This window comes from Elephas maximus, chromosome 13 (assembly GCF_024166365.1).
Source record: "Elephas maximus indicus isolate mEleMax1 chromosome 13, mEleMax1 primary haplotype, whole genome shotgun sequence".
In the NCBI taxonomy this organism is placed as follows: Eukaryota; Metazoa; Chordata; class Mammalia; order Proboscidea; family Elephantidae; genus Elephas; species Elephas maximus.
This window is the reverse complement of record NC_064831.1, coordinates 100,764,148-100,781,403: the sequence shown is the minus strand read 5'-3', so window position 1 is coordinate 100,781,403 and position 17,256 is coordinate 100,764,148. Positions and strand designations below refer to the sequence as shown.

At 48.2% G+C, this 17,256-nt stretch overlaps 10 non-coding genes across 10 annotated transcripts; all 10 read right to left on the bottom strand.

Annotated features, from left to right (window-relative positions):
- Positions 1–656: 656 nt before the first annotated feature.
- LOC126057759 (small nucleolar RNA SNORD115) lies at positions 657–734 on the bottom strand. The gene has a single exon (XR_007512834.1). It is a non-coding gene; the product is annotated as a small nucleolar RNA SNORD115 (small nucleolar RNA).
- A 1,604-nt stretch (positions 735–2,338) lies between these two features.
- On the bottom strand, positions 2,339–2,419 carry LOC126057635 (small nucleolar RNA SNORD115). Its single transcript, XR_007512711.1, has one exon. It is a non-coding gene; the product is annotated as a small nucleolar RNA SNORD115 (small nucleolar RNA).
- A 1,620-nt stretch (positions 2,420–4,039) lies between these two features.
- LOC126057758 (small nucleolar RNA SNORD115) lies at positions 4,040–4,117 on the bottom strand. Its single transcript, XR_007512833.1, has one exon. It is a non-coding gene; the product is annotated as a small nucleolar RNA SNORD115 (small nucleolar RNA).
- Positions 4,118–5,721: 1,604 nt separating this feature from the next.
- On the bottom strand, positions 5,722–5,802 carry LOC126057634 (small nucleolar RNA SNORD115). The gene has a single exon (XR_007512708.1). It is a non-coding gene; the product is annotated as a small nucleolar RNA SNORD115 (small nucleolar RNA).
- A 1,620-nt stretch (positions 5,803–7,422) lies between these two features.
- Positions 7,423–7,500, bottom strand: LOC126057757 (small nucleolar RNA SNORD115). The gene has a single exon (XR_007512832.1). It is a non-coding gene; the product is annotated as a small nucleolar RNA SNORD115 (small nucleolar RNA).
- A 1,604-nt stretch (positions 7,501–9,104) lies between these two features.
- On the bottom strand, positions 9,105–9,185 carry LOC126057633 (small nucleolar RNA SNORD115). The gene has a single exon (XR_007512707.1). It is a non-coding gene; the product is annotated as a small nucleolar RNA SNORD115 (small nucleolar RNA).
- Positions 9,186–10,805: 1,620 nt separating this feature from the next.
- LOC126057780 (small nucleolar RNA SNORD115) lies at positions 10,806–10,883 on the bottom strand. Its single transcript, XR_007512853.1, has one exon. It is a non-coding gene; the product is annotated as a small nucleolar RNA SNORD115 (small nucleolar RNA).
- A 1,604-nt stretch (positions 10,884–12,487) lies between these two features.
- LOC126057632 (small nucleolar RNA SNORD115) lies at positions 12,488–12,568 on the bottom strand. Its single transcript, XR_007512706.1, has one exon. It is a non-coding gene; the product is annotated as a small nucleolar RNA SNORD115 (small nucleolar RNA).
- Positions 12,569–14,188: 1,620 nt separating this feature from the next.
- On the bottom strand, positions 14,189–14,266 carry LOC126057756 (small nucleolar RNA SNORD115). Its single transcript, XR_007512831.1, has one exon. It is a non-coding gene; the product is annotated as a small nucleolar RNA SNORD115 (small nucleolar RNA).
- Positions 14,267–15,870: 1,604 nt separating this feature from the next.
- LOC126057631 (small nucleolar RNA SNORD115) lies at positions 15,871–15,951 on the bottom strand. The gene has a single exon (XR_007512705.1). It is a non-coding gene; the product is annotated as a small nucleolar RNA SNORD115 (small nucleolar RNA).
- Between the last annotated feature and the right edge of the window lie 1,305 nt (positions 15,952–17,256).

Sequence of the window (17,256 nt, the reverse complement as noted above, 5' to 3'; positions counted from 1 at the left end):
ACTTGAAAGCTGGAGCCAGCTATCAGACTACGGAATCTCTCATCCAATTTCAAGATTCCTGGGAAAAGTGCCCTGCAGATCCTAAGAAGCCAGCTGAAACTGACAAACGCTTTCAATATGGCAAGTTGACCAGTCTCCCGTAGAGCTCTGAGCCATTCACCTCCCATAAATATCTTGGGAAAATACATTCTTCTCGTTGTGCATTTCTCCCAATTCCCTAGGACGTATCGGACTTGGACCCCGGCTATCGGAGACGACTCAAGCGCACATTTTTCAGGATCCTCAGATTCCTAAGTATCCACCCACGCACATCACTGCCACTTAGTCAACCAGGCAAGGTCAAGCAAACACCAGGGGACATGCCTCAGCTTTGTCAACAACCTCTACTGCCTTTTGGGCTGCATCCTCACTTGCCCAAGTGTCAGATGGGGCCAGGGAAAATCACGGTGATTCCCTCACCTTGTGACCTCGCCACGGTGAGTTTCATGGAAGCAGGTCTTTCTAAATGACACAAAAAGAGGAAAAGAGCCAAGGAATCAGCCTGACAAAAATCAGCCACCCAGGTGTTTTGGGTCACTTGGTGCAGGTGAAAGGAATGAAAATGGGGGTCTGCTCTAAAGAAGATCTATAAGGCCGGGGCAAAGGAGTGTCTCGCAGGGCCTCAGCATAAACCCACTGAGCACGATTTTTAGGTCATCATCTCTCTTCGAGACAGGTTATGTCATCATTGACCCGAGCCATATCTCTCCCCAGGAAAAATCCCCTGAGACCTGAAGATGCTTACCACAAATGTCTTCCTTCCACCGAGGAATGACACTGGGTGAGAGAATTCACACATCGTCTTCCAGTTTCCAGGGGAGTTGGCTTGACCCCCATGAAAGCAGGACAACAGACATCGACCTCACTATCCCTTGGAAAAGGGCAAATCAGTAAGACAAAGATCACAGGAGAGAAGCTCACTTCCCTATGGCTATGCTTTCTCCCAGATAGTCGCAAACATATGCACAAAATCAAGACACCCATTTACAACCCACTGGGGAGACTGCTGACCCTTGACACAAAGTGAGACTCGTGCCTGGATGTAGTACAAATTCTCAGGAGCACGCAGGCAAAAGGAGCCTTTGCAATTGATTAACCCTGACTGATGTGTTGAAGGCAGCCAAATATGCGTCCAGGGGCACCGTCCAACGTGTTGGACTCTCGGGATACGGCACCCAAGAGTCCCCAGTAACTGGGGATCTTCAAATCAGCTGGAAGGACATTTGGGAATGAGTTCCTTTCCAAGAATTGTGCCAACACTTCTAGAAATTTCCACAGTCCTTCAACACTTTGATTTCACCACTGAGCCATGTAGAGACACAATCCAATCTACCTCAGGCCCGAATAATCCCTATAGAGGGAGAACATCTCCTCCTGTATATCAACCACCACAGGATCCTGTGGGGCATACAGAAAAGCAGTTCTACAGAATCTCTATGAGATTCCAAAGAACTGTCAAGAAAATGATCTTTCCGCATGTGGAAGGCAGCAGTTATGCCTGCATTTCCTGACTAGAGTGTTAGCCGATCGTGACTTCCTGTGGCACGTACCTGAAACTAGTCATGACGCGCGCATCGCGTTTACCAAATGCCGTCGAACCTGACCTTAGTTTTTTGACTCAGATATTTGTGCTGCTACCTTTTCTTGAGAGCTACAGTGAGGTATCAGACTACTCGATTGTTCATCCAATGCCAGGATTTGTGGGAAAGATACCCTGCAGATCCTAATCGTCCAGTCGCAACTGACACGGGCTTTCAACTATGGCAAGTATGTCCGGTTTCTCCAGTAGAGCTCCTAGCCATTCCCAAGCGGAAAATATATGAGAAAAGCACATTTGTCTCGCTGTGCATTCTCTCAATTCCGTAGACATACCAGGCTGGGCACCGGATGATCAAAAATTCCTCAAGTGGAAATTCTTCCAGGTTCCTGTGCTTCCTAACTATCCACCCGTGCATATCACCGCCACTTATTCAATCGGTCAGGTCAAGCTAAAAGCAGGGCACGCGTCTCAGCTTCTCCACAAAACCCGACTGCCTTTTGGGCTCCGTTTTCACTTGTCCAAGTATCAGCAGGGACACGGTAAAACTGCCATCATTCACTCACCTTGTGTTCTTCCTGTGGTGAATCTCTTGGGAGTAGGTCTTTCTAAGTCAGAGAAAAAGAGGAAAGGAGCCAAGGAATCAGCTTGACAAAAATCGGTCAGTGAGGAGTTTTCGATCACGTGCTGGACGTAAAAGGAATCAAAACGGGCTCCATTCTAAAGGAGATCATTAAGATTGGGGAAAAGCAGCTTCCCTCTGGGCCTCAGCGTGATCCTATTGAGCGTGATTTTAATGTCATCATTTCTCTTCCAGAGAAGTGGAGGTGTCATCATTGACCCGAGACATATCAATCCCCAGGAAAAATCACCTGAGTCCTCAAGTTCCTTACCACAGACATCTTCCATCCAGCCCGGAATCATGCAGGATGAGAATGTTCGCACATCCTCTTCCAGGTTCCTGGGGAGTAGCTTGACCCTCATGAAAGCGGGCAAACAGGCCTGGACCTTGCAATCCTTTTAGGAAGGACAAAGAAGTAAGCCAGACATCGGACGAGAGACATCCATGGTCTAACAGCTAAGGTTTTTCCCACATGCACTCAAAAATATGGACAACATCAAGACACGCACTTCTAACCCGTTAGGGAGACTGCTCACCCTTGACAGAAAGGCAGACATGTGCCAGATCAGGACATGGCATAGAGGTCTCAGAACGGAGTAAAAAAAACTCAGGAGGTCCCAGGCAAGGAGAGGCTTTTCATTTTGATCAGGCCTGGCCCATGTAACAAGGAAGCCAAATCTGTGTCCACAGGCACTGTCCCGTGCACGAGCACTCTCAGGAAATTACACCCAAGGGTTCCCCAAACTGGGGATCTTCAAACGAGCTGTGGGACACTCAGAAGAGTGCTTACTCCAAGAATTTGCCCCAAACTTCTCCTACGAATTTCCGGAGTTTGATTTCACCCTTGTGCCATGCAGAGACACAGACCCGGCCACCTCTTTCCCAAAGAACGGTAACACAGGGAACATATCTCCTCCTGCTTATCAACCATCAGAAGATCTCTTGGCACAAACAGAGCAGGAGTCTTATGGAAACTCTACGGGATTCCAATGAACTGTGTAGGAACAGTGATCTTTGCACTCGTGCAAGGCAGCATTTACACCTGCATTCACTGTCTACAGCTCCAAGGAAACATGACTTCCTGTGGCATGAACCTGAAACTGCTCACGACCCTCGTGTCCTCCTCACACAAGGCATAGACCCTGACTTTAGATTTTCTACGCGGGTATCTGTGCAGCTACCTTCACTTGAAAGCTGGAGCCAGCTATCAGACTACGGAATCTCTCATCCAATTTCAAGATTCCTGGGAAAAGTGCCCTGCAGATCCTAAGAAGCCAGCTGAAACTGACAAACGCTTTCAATATGGCAAGTTGACCAGTCTCCCGTAGAGCTCTGAGCCATTCACCTCCCATAAATATCTTGGGAAAATACATTCTTCTCGTTGTGCATTTCTCCCAATTCCCTAGGACGTATCGGACTTGGACCCCGGCTATCGGAGACGACTCAAGCGCACATTTTTCAGGATCCTCAGATTCCTAAGTATCCACCCACGCACATCACTGCCACTTAGTCAACCAGGCAAGGTCAAGCAAACACCAGGGGACATGCCTCAGCTTTGTCAACAACCTCTACTGCCTTTTGGGCTGCATCCTCACTTGCCCAAGTGTCAGATGGGGCCAGGGAAAATCACGGTGATTCCCTCACCTTGTGACCTCGCCACGGTGAGTTTCATGGAAGCAGGTCTTTCTAAATGACACAAAAAGAGGAAAAGAGCCAAGGAATCAGCCTGACAAAAATCAGCCACCCAGGTGTTTTGGGTCACTTGGTGCAGGTGAAAGGAATGAAAATGGGGGTCTGCTCTAAAGAAGATCTATAAGGCCGGGGCAAAGGAGTGTCTCGCAGGGCCTCAGCATAAACCCACTGAGCACGATTTTTAGGTCATCATCTCTCTTCGAGACAGGTTATGTCATCATTGACCCGAGCCATATCTCTCCCCAGGAAAAATCCCCTGAGACCTGAAGATGCTTACCACAAATGTCTTCCTTCCACCGAGGAATGACACTGGGTGAGAGAATTCACACATCGTCTTCCAGTTTCCAGGGGAGTTGGCTTGACCCCCATGAAAGCAGGACAACAGACATCGACCTCACTATCCCTTGGAAAAGGGCAAATCAGTAAGACAAAGATCACAGGAGAGAAGCTCACTTCCCTATGGCTATGCTTTCTCCCAGATAGTCGCAAACATATGCACAAAATCAAGACACCCATTTACAACCCACTGGGGAGACTGCTGACCCTTGACACAAAGTGAGACTCGTGCCTGGATGTAGTACAAATTCTCAGGAGCACGCAGGCAAAAGGAGCCTTTGCAATTGATTAACCCTGACTGATGTGTTGAAGGCAGCCAAATATGCGTCCAGGGGCACCGTCCAACGTGTTGGACTCTCGGGATACGGCACCCAAGAGTCCCCAGTAACTGGGGATCTTCAAATCAGCTGGAAGGACATTTGGGAATGAGTTCCTTTCCAAGAATTGTGCCAACACTTCTAGAAATTTCCACAGTCCTTCAACACTTTGATTTCACCACTGAGCCATGTAGAGACACAATCCAATCTACCTCAGGCCCGAATAATCCCTATAGAGGGAGAACATCTCCTCCTGTATATCAACCACCACAGGATCCTGTGGGGCATACAGAAAAGCAGTTCTACAGAATCTCTATGAGATTCCAAAGAACTGTCAAGAAAATGATCTTTCCGCATGTGGAAGGCAGCAGTTATGCCTGCATTTCCTGACTAGAGTGTTAGCCGATCGTGACTTCCTGTGGCACGTACCTGAAACTAGTCATGACGCGCGCATCGCGTTTACCAAATGCCGTCGAACCTGACCTTAGTTTTTTGACTCAGATATTTGTGCTGCTACCTTTTCTTGAGAGCTACAGTGAGGTATCAGACTACTCGATTGTTCATCCAATGCCAGGATTTGTGGGAAAGATACCCTGCAGATCCTAATCGTCCAGTCGCAACTGACACGGGCTTTCAACTATGGCAAGTATGTCCGGTTTCTCCAGTAGAGCTCCTAGCCATTCCCAAGCGGAAAATATATGAGAAAAGCACATTTGTCTCGCTGTGCATTCTCTCAATTCCGTAGACATACCAGGCTGGGCACCGGATGATCAAAAATTCCTCAAGTGGAAATTCTTCCAGGTTCCTGTGCTTCCTAACTATCCACCCGTGCATATCACCGCCACTTATTCAATCGGTCAGGTCAAGCTAAAAGCAGGGCACGCGTCTCAGCTTCTCCACAAAACCCGACTGCCTTTTGGGCTCCGTTTTCACTTGTCCAAGTATCAGCAGGGACACGGTAAAACTGCCATCATTCACTCACCTTGTGTTCTTCCTGTGGTGAATCTCTTGGGAGTAGGTCTTTCTAAGTCAGAGAAAAAGAGGAAAGGAGCCAAGGAATCAGCTTGACAAAAATCGGTCAGTGAGGAGTTTTCGATCACGTGCTGGACGTAAAAGGAATCAAAACGGGCTCCATTCTAAAGGAGATCATTAAGATTGGGGAAAAGCAGCTTCCCTCTGGGCCTCAGCGTGATCCTATTGAGCGTGATTTTAATGTCATCATTTCTCTTCCAGAGAAGTGGAGGTGTCATCATTGACCCGAGACATATCAATCCCCAGGAAAAATCACCTGAGTCCTCAAGTTCCTTACCACAGACATCTTCCATCCAGCCCGGAATCATGCAGGATGAGAATGTTCGCACATCCTCTTCCAGGTTCCTGGGGAGTAGCTTGACCCTCATGAAAGCGGGCAAACAGGCCTGGACCTTGCAATCCTTTTAGGAAGGACAAAGAAGTAAGCCAGACATCGGACGAGAGACATCCATGGTCTAACAGCTAAGGTTTTTCCCACATGCACTCAAAAATATGGACAACATCAAGACACGCACTTCTAACCCGTTAGGGAGACTGCTCACCCTTGACAGAAAGGCAGACATGTGCCAGATCAGGACATGGCATAGAGGTCTCAGAACGGAGTAAAAAAAACTCAGGAGGTCCCAGGCAAGGAGAGGCTTTTCATTTTGATCAGGCCTGGCCCATGTAACAAGGAAGCCAAATCTGTGTCCACAGGCACTGTCCCGTGCACGAGCACTCTCAGGAAATTACACCCAAGGGTTCCCCAAACTGGGGATCTTCAAACGAGCTGTGGGACACTCAGAAGAGTGCTTACTCCAAGAATTTGCCCCAAACTTCTCCTACGAATTTCCGGAGTTTGATTTCACCCTTGTGCCATGCAGAGACACAGACCCGGCCACCTCTTTCCCAAAGAACGGTAACACAGGGAACATATCTCCTCCTGTTTATCAACCATCGGAAGATCTCTTGGCACAAACAGAGCAGGAGTCTTATGGAAACTCTACGGGATTCCAATGAACTGTGTAGGAACAGTGATCTTTGCACTCGTGCAAGGCAGCATTTACACCTGCATTCACTGTCTACAGCTCCAAGGAAACATGACTTCCTGGGGCATGAACCTGAAACTGCTCACGACCCTCGTGTCCTCCTCACGCATGGCATAGACCCTGACTTTAGATTTTCTACGCAGGTATCTGTGCAGCTACCTTCACTTGAAAGCTGGAGCCAGCTATCAGACTACGGAATCTCTCATCCAATTTCAAGATTCCTGGGAAAAGTGCCCTGCAGATCCTAAGAAGCCAGCTGAAACTGACAAACGCTTTCAATATGGCAAGTTGACCAGTCTCCCGTAGAGCTCTGAGCCATTCACCTCCCATAAATATCTTGGGAAAATACATTCTTCTCGTTGTGCATTTCTCCCAATTCCCTAGGACGTATCGGACTTGGACCCCGGCTATCGGAGACGACTCAAGCGCACATTTTTCAGGATCCTCAGATTCCTAAGTATCCACCCACGCACATCACTGCCACTTAGTCAACCAGGCAAGGTCAAGCAAACACCAGGGGACATGCCTCAGCTTTGTCAACAACCTCTACTGCCTTTTGGGCTGCATCCTCACTTGCCCAAGTGTCAGATGGGGCCAGGGAAAATCACGGTGATTCCCTCACCTTGTGACCTCGCCACGGTGAGTTTCATGGAAGCAGGTCTTTCTAAATGACACAAAAAGAGGAAAAGAGCCAAGGAATCAGCCTGACAAAAATCAGCCACCCAGGTGTTTTGGGTCACTTGGTGCAGGTGAAAGGAATGAAAATGGGGGTCTGCTCTAAAGAAGATCTATAAGGCCGGGGCAAAGGAGTGTCTCGCAGGGCCTCAGCATAAACCCACTGAGCACGATTTTTAGGTCATCATCTCTCTTCGAGACAGGTTATGTCATCATTGACCCGAGCCATATCTCTCCCCAGGAAAAATCCCCTGAGACCTGAAGATGCTTACCACAAATGTCTTCCTTCCACCGAGGAATGACACTGGGTGAGAGAATTCACACATCGTCTTCCAGTTTCCAGGGGAGTTGGCTTGACCCCCATGAAAGCAGGACAACAGACATCGACCTCACTATCCCTTGGAAAAGGGCAAATCAGTAAGACAAAGATCACAGGAGAGAAGCTCACTTCCCTATGGCTATGCTTTCTCCCAGATAGTCGCAAACATATGCACAAAATCAAGACACCCATTTACAACCCACTGGGGAGACTGCTGACCCTTGACACAAAGTGAGACTCGTGCCTGGATGTAGTACAAATTCTCAGGAGCACGCAGGCAAAAGGAGCCTTTGCAATTGATTAACCCTGACTGATGTGTTGAAGGCAGCCAAATATGCGTCCAGGGGCACCGTCCAACGTGTTGGACTCTCGGGATACGGCACCCAAGAGTCCCCAGTAACTGGGGATCTTCAAATCAGCTGGAAGGACATTTGGGAATGAGTTCCTTTCCAAGAATTGTGCCAACACTTCTAGAAATTTCCACAGTCCTTCAACACTTTGATTTCACCACTGAGCCATGTAGAGACACAATCCAATCTACCTCAGGCCCGAATAATCCCTATAGAGGGAGAACATCTCCTCCTGTATATCAACCACCACAGGATCCTGTGGGGCATACAGAAAAGCAGTTCTACAGAATCTCTATGAGATTCCAAAGAACTGTCAAGAAAATGATCTTTCCGCATGTGGAAGGCAGCAGTTATGCCTGCATTTCCTGACTAGAGTGTTAGCCGATCGTGACTTCCTGTGGCACGTACCTGAAACTAGTCATGACGCGCGCATCGCGTTTACCAAATGCCGTCGAACCTGACCTTAGTTTTTTGACTCAGATATTTGTGCTGCTACCTTTTCTTGAGAGCTACAGTGAGGTATCAGACTACTCGATTGTTCATCCAATGCCAGGATTTGTGGGAAAGATACCCTGCAGATCCTAATCGTCCAGTCGCAACTGACACAGGCTTTCAACTATGGCAAGTATGTCCGGTTTCTCCAGTAGAGCTCCTAGCCATTCCCAAGCGGAAAATATATGAGAAAAGCACATTTGTCTCGCTGTGCATTCTCTCAATTCCGTAGACATACCAGGCTGGGCACCGGATGATCAAAAATTCCTCAAGTGGAAATTCTTCCAGGTTCCTGTGCTTCCTAACTATCCACCCGTGCATATCACCGCCACTTATTCAATCGGTCAGGTCAAGCTAAAAGCAGGGCACGCGTCTCAGCTTCTCCACAAAACCCGACTGCCTTTTGGGCTCCGTTTTCACTTGTCCAAGTATCAGCAGGGACACGGTAAAACTGCCATCATTCACTCACCTTGTGTTCTTCCTGTGGTGAATCTCTTGGGAGTAGGTCTTTCTAAGTCAGAGAAAAAGAGGAAAGGAGCCAAGGAATCAGCTTGACAAAAATCGGTCAGTGAGGAGTTTTCGATCACGTGCTGGACGTAAAAGGAATCAAAACGGGCTCCATTCTAAAGGAGATCATTAAGATTGGGGAAAAGCAGCTTCCCTCTGGGCCTCAGCGTGATCCTATTGAGCGTGATTTTAATGTCATCATTTCTCTTCCAGAGAAGTGGAGGTGTCATCATTGACCCGAGACATATCAATCCCCAGGAAAAATCACCTGAGTCCTCAAGTTCCTTACCACAGACATCTTCCATCCAGCCCGGAATCATGCAGGATGAGAATGTTCGCACATCCTCTTCCAGGTTCCTGGGGAGTAGCTTGACCCTCATGAAAGCGGGCAAACAGGCCTGGACCTTGCAATCCTTTTAGGAAGGACAAAGAAGTAAGCCAGACATCGGACGAGAGACATCCATGGTCTAACAGCTAAGGTTTTTCCCACATGCACTCAAAAATATGGACAACATCAAGACACGCACTTCTAACCCGTTAGGGAGACTGCTCACCCTTGACAGAAAGGCAGACATGTGCCAGATCAGGACATGGCATAGAGGTCTCAGAACGGAGTAAAAAAAACTCAGGAGGTCCCAGGCAAGGAGAGGCTTTTCATTTTGATCAGGCCTGGCCCATGTAACAAGGAAGCCAAATCTGTGTCCACAGGCACTGTCCCGTGCACGAGCACTCTCAGGAAATTACACCCAAGGGTTCCCCAAACTGGGGATCTTCAAACGAGCTGTGGGACACTCAGAAGAGTGCTTACTCCAAGAATTTGCCCCAAACTTCTCCTACGAATTTCCGGAGTTTGATTTCACCCTTGTGCCATGCAGAGACACAGACCCGGCCACCTCTTTCCCAAAGAACGGTAACACAGGGAACATATCTCCTCCTGTTTATCAACCATCGGAAGATCTCTTGGCACAAACAGAGCAGAAGTCTTATGGAAACTCTACGGGATTCCAATGAACTGTGTAGGAACAGTGATCTTTGCACTCGTGCAAGGCAGCATTTACACCTGCATTCACTGTCTACAGCTCCAAGGAAACATGACTTCCTGGGGCATGAACCTGAAACTGCTCACGACCCTCGTGTCCTCCTCACGCATGGCATAGACCCTGACTTTAGATTTTCTACGCAGGTATCTGTGCAGCTACCTTCACTTGAAAGCTGGAGCCAGCTATCAGACTACGGAATCTCTCATCCAATTTCAAGATTCCTGGGAAAAGTGCCCTGCAGATCCTAAGAAGCCAGCTGAAACTGACAAACGCTTTCAATATGGCAAGTTGACCAGTCTCCCGTAGAGCTCTGAGCCATTCACCTCCCATAAATATCTTGGGAAAATACATTCTTCTCGTTGTGCATTTCTCCCAATTCCCTAGGACGTATCGGACTTGGACCCCGGCTATCGGAGACGACTCAAGCGCACATTTTTCAGGATCCTCAGATTCCTAAGTATCCACCCACGCACATCACTGCCACTTAGTCAACCAGGTAAGGTCAAGCAAACACCAGGGGACATGCCTCAGCTTTGTCAACAACCTCTACTGCCTTTTGGGCTGCATCCTCACTTGCCCAAGTGTCAGATGGGGCCAGGGAAAATCACGGTGATTCCCTCACCTTGTGACCTCGCCACGGTGAGTTTCATGGAAGCAGGTCTTTCTAAATGACACAAAAAGAGGAAAAGAGCCAAGGAATCAGCCTGGCAAAAATCAGCCACCCAGGTGTTTTGGATCACTTGGTGCAGGTGAAAGGAATGAAAATGGGGGTCTGCTCTAAAGAAGATCTATAAGGCCGGGGCAAAGGAGTGTCTCGCAGGGCCTCAGCATAACCCCACTGAGCACGATTTTTAGGTCATCATCTCTCTTCGAGACAGGTTATGTCATCATTGACCCGAGCCATATCTCTCCCCAGGAAAAATCCCCTGAGACCTGAAGATGCTTACCACAAATGTCTTCCTTCCACCGAGGAATGACACTGGGTGAGAGAATTCACACATCGTCTTCCAGTTTCCAGGGGAGTTGGCTTGACCCCCATGAAAGCAGGACAACAGACATCGACCTCACTATCCCTTGGAAAAGGGCAAATCAGTAAGACAAAGATCACAGGAGAGAAGCTCACTTCCCTATGGCTATGCTTTCTCCCAGATAGTCGCAAACATATGCACAAAATCAAGACACCCATTTACAACCCACTGGGGAGACTGCTGACCCTTGACACAAAGTGAGACTCGTGCCTGGATGTAGTACAAATTCTCAGGAGCACGCAGGCAAAAGGAGCCTTTGCAATTGATTAACCCTGACTGATGTGTTGAAGGCAGCCAAATATGCGTCCAGGGGCACCGTCCAACGTGTTGGACTCTCGGGATACGGCACCCAAGAGTCCCCAGTAACTGGGGATCTTCAAATCAGCTGGAAGGACATTTGGGAATGAGTTCCTTTCCAAGAATTGTGCCAACACTTCTAGAAATTTCCACAGTCCTTCAACACTTTGATTTCACCACTGAGCCATGTAGAGACACAATCCAATCTACCTCAGGCCCGAATAATCCCTATAGAGGGAGAACATCTCCTCCTGTATATCAACCACCACAGGATCCTGTGGGGCATACAGAAAAGCAGTTCTACAGAATCTCTATGAGATTCCAAAGAACTGTCAAGAAAATGATCTTTCCGCATGTGGAAGGCAGCAGTTATGCCTGCATTTCCTGACTAGAGTGTTAGCCGATCGTGACTTCCTGTGCCACGTACCTGAAACTAGTCATGACGCGCGCATCGCGTTTACCAAATGCCATCGAACCTGACCTTAGTGTTTTGACTCAGATATTTGTGCTGCTACCTTTTCTTGATAGCTACAGTGAGGTATCAGACTACTCGATTGTTCACCCAGTGCCAGGATTTGTGGGAAAGATACCCTGCAGATCCTAATCGTCCAGTCGCAACTGACACAGGCTTTCAACTATGGCAAGTATGTCCGGTTTCTCCAGTAGAGCTCCTAGCCATTCCCAAGCGGAAAATATATGAGAAAAGCACATTTGTCTCGCTGTGCATTCTCTCAATTCCGTAGACATACCAGGCTGGGCACCGGATGATCAAAAATTCCTCAAGTGGAAATTCTTCCAGGTTCCTGTGCTTCCTAACTATCCACCCGTGCATATCACCGCCACTTATTCAATCGGTCAGGTCAAGCTAAAAGCAGGGCACGCGTCTCAGCTTCTCCACAAAACCCGACTGCCTTTTGGGCTCCGTTTTCACTTGTCCAAGTATCAGCAGGGACAAGGTAAAACTGCCATCATTCACTCACCTTGTGTTCTTCCTGTGGTGAATCTCTTGGGAGTAGGTCTTTCTAAGTCAGAGAAAAAGAGGAAAGGAGCCAAGGAATCAGCTTGACAAAAATCGGTCAGTGAGGAGTTTTCGATCACGTGCTGGACGTAAAAGGAATCAAAACGGGCTCCATTCTAAAGGAGATCATTAAGATTGGGGAAAAGCAGCTTCCCTCTGGGCCTCAGCGTGATCCTATTGAGCGTGATTTTAATGTCATCATTTCTCTTCCAGAGAAGTGGAGGTGTCATCATTGACCCGAGACATATCAATCCCCAGGAAAAATCACCTGAGTCCTCAAGTTCCTTACCACAGACATCTTCCATCCAGCCCGGAATCATGCAGGATGAGAATGTTCGCACATCCTCTTCCAGGTTCCTGGGGAGTAGCTTGACCCTCATGAAAGCGGGAAAACAGGCCTGGACCTTGCAATCCTTTTAGGAAGGACAAAGAAGTAAGCCAGACATCGGACGTGAGACATCCATGGTCTAACAGCTAAGGTTTTTCCCACATGCACTCAAAAATATGGACAACATCAAGACACGCACTTCTAACCCGTTAGGGAGACTGCTCACCCTTGACAGAAAGGCAGACATGTGCCAGATCAGGACATGGCATAGAGGTCTCAGACCGTAATAAAAGAAACTCAGGAGGTCCCAGGCAAGGAGAGGCTTTTCATTTTGATCAGGCCTGGCCCATGTAACAAGGAAGCCAAATCTGTGTCCACAGGCACTGTCCCGTGCACGAGCACTCTCAGGAAATTACACCCAAGGGTTCCCCAAACTGGGGATCTTCAAACGAGCTGTGGGACACTCAGAAGAGTGCTTACTCCAAGAATTTGCCCCAAACTTCTCCTACGAATTTCCGGAGTTTGATTTCACCCTTGTGCCATGCAGAGACACAGACCCGGCCACCTCTTTCCCAAAGAACGGTAACACAGGGAACATATCTCCTCCTGCTTATCAACCATCAGAAGATCTCTTGGCACAAACAGAGCAGGAGTCTTATGGAAACTCTACGGGATTCCAATGAACTGTGTAGGAACAGTGATCTTTGCACTCGTGCAAGGCAGCATTTACACCTGCATTCACTGTCTACAGCTCCAAGGAAACATGACTTCCTGTGGCATGAACCTGAAACTGCTCACGACCCTCCTGTCCTCCTCACACAAGGCATAGACCCTGACTTTAGATTTTCTACGCGGGTATCTGTGCAGCTACCTTCACTTGAAAGCTGGAGCCAGCTATCAGACTACGGAATCTCTCATCCAATTTCAAGATTCCTGGGAAAAGTGCCCTGCAGATCCTAAGAAGCCAGCTGAAACTGACAAACGCTTTCAATATGGCAAGTTGACCAGTCTCCCGTAGAGCTCTGAGCCATTCACCTCCCATAAATATCTTGGGAAAATACATTCTTCTCGTTGTGCATTTCTCCCAATTCCCTAGGACGTATCGGACTTGGACCCCGGCTATCGGAGACGACTCAAGCGCACATTTTTCAGGATCCTCAGATTCCTAAGTATCCATCCACGCACATCACTGCCACTTAGTCAACCAGGCAAGGTCAAGCAAACACCAGGGGACATGCCTCAGCTTTGTCAACAACCTCTACTGCCTTTTGGGCTGCATCCTCACTTGCCCAAGTGTCAGATGGGGCCAGGGAAAATCACGGTGATTCCCTCACCTTGTGACCTCGCCACGGTGAGTTTCATGGAAGCAGGTCTTTCTAAATGACACAAAAAGAGGAAAAGAGCCAAGGAATCAGCCTGACAAAAATCAGCCACCCAGGTGTTTTGGGTCACTTGGTGCAGGTGAAAGGAATGAAAATGGGGGTCTGCTCTAAAGAAGATCTATAAGGCAGGGGCAAAGGAGTGTCTCGCAGGGCCTCAGCATAAACCCACTGAGCACGATTTTTAGGTCATCATCTCTCTTCGAGACAGGTTATGTCATCATTGACCCGAGCCATATCTCTCCCCAGGAAAAATCCCCTGAGACCTGAAGATGCTTACCACAAATGTCTTCCTTCCACCGAGGAATGACACTGGGTGAGAGAATTCACACATCGTCTTCCAGTTTCCAGGGGAGTTGGCTTGACCCCCATGAAAGCAGGACAACAGACATCGACCCCACTATCCCTTGGAAAAGGGCAAATCAGTAAGACAAAGATCACAGGAGAGAAGCTCACTTCCCTATGGCTATGCTTTCTCCCAGATAGTCGCAAACATATGCACAAAATCAAGACACCCCTTTACAACCCACTGGGGAGACTGCTGACCCTTCACACAAAGTGAGACTCGTGCCTGGATGTAGTACAAATTCTCAGGAGCACGCAGGCAAAAGGAGCCTTTGCAATTGATTAACCCTGACTGATGTGTTGAAGGCAGCCAAATATGCGTCCAGGGGCACCGTCCAACGTGTTGGACTCTCGGGATACGGCACCCAAGAGTCCCCAGTAACTGGGGATCTTCAAATCAGCTGGAAGGACATTTGGGAATGAGTTCCTTTCCAAGAATTGTGCCAACACTTCTAGAAATTTCCACAGTCCTTCAACACTTTGATTTCACCACTGAGCCGTGTAGAGACACAATCCAATCTACCTCAGGCCCCAATAATCCCTATAGAGGGAGAACATCTCCTCCTGTATATCAACCACCACAGGATCCTGTGGGGCATACAGAAAAGCAGTTCTACAGAATCTCTATGAGATTCCAAAGAACTGTCAAGAAAATGATCTTTCCGCATGTGGAAGGCAGCAGTTATGCCTGCATTTCCTGACTAGAGTGTTAGCCGATCGTGACTTCCTGTGGCACGTACCTGAAACTAGTCATGACGCGCGCATCGCGTTTACCAAATGCCATCGAACCTGACCTTAGTTTTTTGACTCAGATATTTGTGCTGCTACCTTTTCTTGATAGCTACAGTGAGGTATCAGACTACTCGATTGTTCACCCAATGCCAGGATTTGTGGGAAAGATACCCTGCAGATCCTAATCGTCCAGTCGCAACTGACACAGGCTTTCGACTATGGCAAGTATGTCCGGTTTCTCCAGTAGAGCTCCTAGCCATTCCCAAGTGGAAAATATATGAGAAAAGCACATTTCTATCGCTGTGCATTCTCTCAATTCCGTAGACATACCAGGCTGGGCACCGGATGATCAAAAATTCCTCAAGTGGAAATTCTTCCAGGTTCCTGTGCTTCCTAACTATCCACCCGTGCATATCACCGCCACTTATTCAATCGGTCAGGTCAAGCTAAAAGCAGGGCACGCGTCTCAGCTTCTCCACAAAACCCGACTGCCTTTTGGGCTCCGTTTTCACTTGTCCAAGTATCAGCAGGGACAAGGTAAAACTGCCATCATTCACTCACCTTGTGTTCTTCCTGTGGTGAATCTCTTGGGAGTAGGTCTTTCTAAGTCAGAGAAAAAGAGGAAAGGAGCCAAGGAATCAGCTTGACAAAAATCGGTCAGTGAGGAGTTTTCGATCACGTGCTGGACGTAAAAGGAATCAAAACGGGCTCCATTCTAAAGGAGATCATTAAGATTGGGGAAAAGCAGTTTCCCTCTGGGCCTCAGCGTGATCCTATTGAGCGTGATTTTAATGTCATCATTTCTCTTCCAGAGAAGTGGAGGTGTCATCATTGACCCGAGACATATCAATCCCCAGGAAAAATCACCTGAGTCCTCAAGTTCCTTACCACAGACATCTTCCATCCAGCCCGGAATCATGCAGGATGAGAATGTCCGCACATCCTCTTCCAGGTTCCTGGGGAGTAGCTTGACCCTCATGAAAGCGGGCAAACAGGCCTGGACCTTGCAATCCTTTTAGGAAGGACAAAGAAGTAAGCCAGACATCGGACGAGAGACATCCATGGTCTAACAGCTAAGGTTTTTCCCACATGTGCTCAAAAATATGGACAACATCAAGACACGCACTTCTAACCCGTTAGGGAGACTGCTCACCCTTGACAGAAAGGCAGACATGTGCCAGATCAGGACATGGCATAGAGGTCTCAGACCGTAGTAAAAGAAACTCAGGAGGTCCCAGGCAAGGAGAGGCTTTTCATTTTGATCAGGCCTGGCCCATGTAACAAGGAAGCCAAATCTGTGTCCACAGGCACTGTCCCGTGCACGAGCACTCTCAGGAAATTACACCCAAGGGTTCCCCAAACTGGGGATCTTCAAACGAGCTGTGGGACACTCAGAAGAGTGCTTACTCCAAGAATTTGCCCCAAACTTCTCCTACGAATTTCCGGAGTTTGATTTCACCCTTGTGCCATGCAGAGACACAGACCCGGCCACCTCTTTCCCAAAGAACGGTAACACAGGGAACATATCTCCTCCTGCTTATCAACCATCAGAAGATCTCTTGGCACAAACAGAGCAGGAGTCTTATGGAAACTCTACGGGATTCCAATGAACTGTGTAGGAACAGTGATCTTTGCACTCGTGCAAGGCAGCATTTACACCTGCATTCACTGTCTACAGCTCCAAGGAAACATGACTTCCTGGGGCATGAACCTGAAACTGCTCACGACCCTCGTGTCCTCCTCACACAAGGCATAGACCCTGACTTTAGATTTTCTACGCGGGTATCTGTGCATCTACCTTCACTTGAAAGCTGGAGCCAGCTATCAGACTACGGAATCTCTCATCCAATTTCAAGATTCCTGGGAAAAGTGCCCTGCAGATCCTAAGAAGCCAGCTGAAACTGACAAACGCTTTCAATATGGCAAGTTGACCAGTCTCCCGTAGAGCTCTGAGCCATTCACCTCCCATAAATATCTTGGGAAAATACATTCTTCTCGTTGTGCATTTCTCCCAATTCCCTAGGACGTATCGGACTTGGACCCCGGCTATCGGAGACGACTCAAGCGCACATTTTTCAGGATCCTCAGATTCCTAAGTATCCATCCACGCACATCACTGCCACTTAGTCAACCAGGCAAGGTC